This window comes from Pelodiscus sinensis, chromosome 30 (assembly GCF_052426305.1).
Source record: "Pelodiscus sinensis isolate ZL-2025 chromosome 30, ASM5242630v1, whole genome shotgun sequence".
NCBI classification, from domain to species: domain Eukaryota; kingdom Metazoa; phylum Chordata; order Testudines; family Trionychidae; genus Pelodiscus; species Pelodiscus sinensis.
The window spans coordinates 11299243-11304085 of record NC_143081.1 but is presented as its reverse complement, the minus strand read 5'-3'; positions in this window follow the sequence as shown (position 1 = coordinate 11304085).

The window sequence follows — 4843 nt, the reverse complement described above, 5'->3', positions numbered from 1 at the left end:
GTGCCGTTCTGTGTGCCACACACCAGGCATGGGACAGTGTGCCGTTCTGTGTGCCTCACACCAGGCACGGGACAGTGTGCCGTTCTGTGTGCCGCACACCAGGCACGGGACAGTGTGCCGTTCTGTGTGCCTCACACCAGGCACGGGACAGTGTGCCGTTCTGTGTGCCGCACAGCCAGGCATGGGACAGTGTGCCGTTCTGTGTGCCTCACACCAGGCACGGGACAGTGTGCCGTTCTGTGTGCCGCACACCAGGCATGGGACAGTGTGCCGTTCTGTGTGCCGCACACCAGGCATGGGACAGTGTGCCGTTCTGTGTGCCTCACACCAGGCACGGGACAGTGTGTCGTTCTGTGTGCCGCACAGCCAGGCATGGGACAGTGTGCCGTTCTGTGTGCCGCACAGCCAGGCATGGGACAGTGTGCCGTTCTGTGTGCCTCACACCAGGCACGGGACAGTGTGCCGTTCTGTGTGCCGCACAGCCAGGCATGGGGCAGTGTGCCGTTCTGTGTGCCTCACACCAGGCACGGGACAGTGTGCCGTTCTGTGTGCCGCACAGCCAGGCATGAGACAGTGTGCCGTTCTGTGTCCCGTACACCAGGCATGGGACAGTGTGTCGTTCTGTGTGCCGCACACCAGGCATGGGACAGTGTGCCGTTCTGTGTGCCGCACAGCCAGGCACGGGACAGTGTGTCGTTCTGTGTGCCTCACACCAGGCACGGGACAGTGTGCCGTTCTGTGTGCCGCACAGCCAGGCATGGGGCAGTGTGCCGTTCTGTGTGCCTCACACCAGGCATGGGACAGTGTGCCGTTCTGTGTGCCTCACACCAGGCACGGGACAGTGTGCCGTTCTGTGTGCCGCACAGCCAGGCATGGGGCAGTGTGCCGTTCTGTGTGCCTCACACCAGGCATGGGGCAGTGTGCCGTTCTGTGTGCCTCACACCAGGCATGGGACAGTGTGCCGTTCTGTGTGCCGCACAGCTTGGCATGGGACAGTGTGCCGTTCTGTGTGCCTCACACCAGGCACGGGATAGTGTGCCGTTCTGTGTGCCTCACACCAGGCACGGGACAGTGTGTCGTTCTGTGTGCCGCACAGCCAGGCATGGGACAGTGTGCCGTTCTGTGTGCCGCACACCAGGCATGGGACAGTGTGCCGTTCTGTGTGCCGCACAGCCAGGCATGGGACAGTGTGCCGTTCTGTGTGCCGTACACCAGGCATGGGACAGTGTGTCGTTCTGTGTGCCGCACACCAGGCATGGGACAGTGTGCCGTTCTGTGTGCCGCACAGCCAGGCACGGGACAGTGTGTCGTTCTGTGTGCCTCACACCAGGCACGGGACAGTGTGCCGTTCTGTGTGCCGCACACCAGGCATGGGACAGTGTGCCGTTCTGTGTGCCGCGCACCAGGCATGGGACAGTGTGCCGTTCTGTGTGCCTCACACCAGGCACGGGACAGTGTGCCGTTCTGTGTGCCGCACAGCCAGGCATGGGACAGTGTGCCGTTCTGTGTGCCGTACACCAGGCATGGGACAGTGTGTCGTTCTGTGTGCCGCACACCAGGCACGGGATAGTGTGCCGTTCTGTGTGCCTCACACCAGGCACGGGACAGTGTGCCGTTCTGTGTGCCGCACACCAGGCATGGGACAGTGTGTCGTTCTGTGTGCCGCACACCAGGCACGGGACAGTGTGCCGTTCTGTGTGCCGCACAGCCAGGCATGGGGCAGTGTGCCGTTCTGTGTGCCTCACAGCTTGGCATGGGACAGTGTGCCGTTCTGTGTGCCTCACACCAGGCACGGGACAGTGTGCCGTTCTGTGTGCCGCACAGCCAGGCATGGGACAGTGTGCCGTTCTGTGTGCCGTACACCAGGCACGGGACAGTGTGTCGTTCTGTGTGCCGCACACCAGGCACGGGACAGTGTGCCGTTCTGTGTGCCGCACAGCCAGGCATGGGACAGTGTGCCGTTCTGTGTGCCGCACACCAGGCATGGGACAGTGTGCCGTTCTGTGTGCCGCACACCAGGCATGGGACAGTGTGCCGTTCTGTGTGCCGCACAGCCAGGCACGGGACAGTGTGTCGTTCTGTGTGCCTCACACCAGGCACGGGACAGTGTGCCGTTCTGTGTGCCGCACACCAGGCATGGGACAGTGTGCCGTTCTGTGTGCCTCACACCAGGCACGGGACAGTGTGCCGTTCTGTGTGCCGCACAGCCAGGCATGGGACAGTGTGCCGTTCTGTGTGCCGTACACCAGGCATGGGACAGTGTGTCGTTCTGTGTGCCGCACACCAGGCACGGGACAGTGTGCCGTTCTGTGTGCCGCACAGCCAGGCACGGGACAGTGTGTCGTTCTGTGTGCCTCACACCAGGCACGGGACAGTGTGCCGTTCTGTGTGCCGCACACCAGGCATGGGACAGTGTGCCGTTCTGTGTGCCGCGCACCAGGCATGGGACAGTGTGCCGTTCTGTGTGCCTCACACCAGGCACGGGACAGTGTGCCGTTCTGTGTGCCGCACAGCCAGGCATGGGACAGTGTGCCGTTCTGTGTGCCGTACACCAGGCATGGGACAGTGTGTCGTTCTGTGTGCCGCACACCAGGCACGGGATAGTGTGCCGTTCTGTGTGCCTCACACCAGGCACGGGACAGTGTGCCGTTCTGTGTGCCGCACACCAGGCATGGGACAGTGTGTCGTTCTGTGTGCCGCACACCAGGCACGGGACAGTGTGCCGTTCTGTGTGCCGCACAGCCAGGCATGGGGCAGTGTGCCGTTCTGTGTGCCTCACAGCTTGGCATGGGACAGTGTGCCGTTCTGTGTGCCTCACACCAGGCACGGGACAGTGTGCCGTTCTGTGTGCCGCACAGCCAGGCATGGGACAGTGTGCCGTTCTGTGTGCCGTACACCAGGCACGGGACAGTGTGTCGTTCTGTGTGCCGCACACCAGGCACGGGACAGTGTGCCGTTCTGTGTGCCGCACAGCCAGGCATGGGACAGTGTGCCGTTCTGTGTGCCGCACACCAGGCATGGGACAGTGTGCCGTTCTGTGTGCCGCACACCAGGCATGGGACAGTGTGCCGTTCTGTGTGCCGCACAGCCAGGCACGGGACAGTGTGTCGTTCTGTGTGCCTCACACCAGGCACGGGACAGTGTGCCGTTCTGTGTGCCGCACACCAGGCATGGGACAGTGTGCCGTTCTGTGTGCCTCACACCAGGCACGGGACAGTGTGCCGTTCTGTGTGCCGCACAGCCAGGCATGGGACAGTGTGCCGTTCTGTGTGCCGTACACCAGGCATGGGACAGTGTGTCGTTCTGTGTGCCGCACACCAGGCACGGGACAGTGTGCCGTTCTGTGTGCCGCACAGCCAGGCATGGGACAGTGTGCTGTTCTGCGTGCCTCACACCAGGCACGGGACAGTGTGCCGTTCTGCGTGCCTCACACCAGGCATGGGACAGTGTGCCGTTCTGTGTGCCTCACACCAGGCACGGGACAGTGTGCCGTTCTGCGTGCCTCACACCAGGCATGGGACAGTGTGCCGTTCTGTGTGCCGCACACCAGGCATGGGACAGTGTGTCGTTCTGTGTGCCGCACACCAGGCACGGGACAGTGTGCCGTTCTGTGTGCCGCACAGCCAGGCATGGGGCAGTGTGCCGTTCTGTGTGCCTCACACCAGGCACGGGACAGTGTGCCGTTCTGTGTGCCGCACAGCCAGGCATGGGACAGTGTGCCGTTCTGTGTGCCTCGCACCAGGCATGGGACAGTGTGTCGTTCTGTGTGCCGCACACCAGGCATGGGACAGTGTGCCGTTCTGTGTGCCTCGCACCAGGCATGGGACAGTGTGCCGTTCTGTGTGCCTCGCACCAGGCATGGGACAGTGTGCCGTTCTGTGTGCCTCGCACCAGGCATGGGGCAGTGTGCCGTTCTGTGTGCCTCGCACCAGGCATGGGACAGTGTGTCGTTCTGTGTGCCGCACACCAGGCATGGGACAGTGTGCCGTTCTGTGTGCCGCACACCAGGCATGGGACTGTGTGCCGTTCTGTGTGCCGCACACCAGGCATGGGACAGTGTGTCGTTCTGTGTGCCGCACACCAGGCACGAGACAGTGTGCCGTTCTGTGTGCCGCACAGCCAGGCATGGGACAGTGTGCCGTTCTGTGTGCCGCACACCAGGCATGGGACAGTGTGCCGTTCTGTGTGCCGCACACCAGGCATGGGACAGTGTGCCGTTCTGTGTGCCGCACAGCCAGGCACGGGACAGTGTGCCGTTCTGTGTGCCTCACACCAGGCACGGGACAGTGTGCCGTTCTGTGTGCCGCACAGCCAGGCATGGGACAGTGTGCCGTTCTGTGTGCCTCACAGCTTGGCATGGGACAGTGTGCCGTTCTGTGTGCCGCACACCAGGCATGGGACAGTGTGCCGTTCTGTGTGCCGCACACCAGGCATGGGACAGTGTGCCGTTCTGTGTGCCGTACACCAGGCATGGGACAGTGTGTCGTTCTGTGTGCCGCACACCAGGCACGGGACAGTGTGCCGTTCTGTGTGCCGCACAGCCAGGCATGGGACAGTGTGCCGTTCTGTGTGCCGCACACCAGGCATGGGACAGTGTGCCGTTCTGTGTGCCTCACACCAGGCATGGGACAGTGTGCCGTTCTGTGTGCCGCACACCAGGCATGGGACAGTGTGCCGTTCTGTGTGCCACACACCAGGCATGGGACAGTGTGCCGTTCTGTGTGCCACACACCAGGCACGGGACAGTGTGCCGTTCTGTGTGCCGCACACCAGGCACGGGACAGTGTGTCGTTCTGTGTGCCGCACACCAGGCATGGGACAGTGTGCCGTTCTGTGTGCCTCA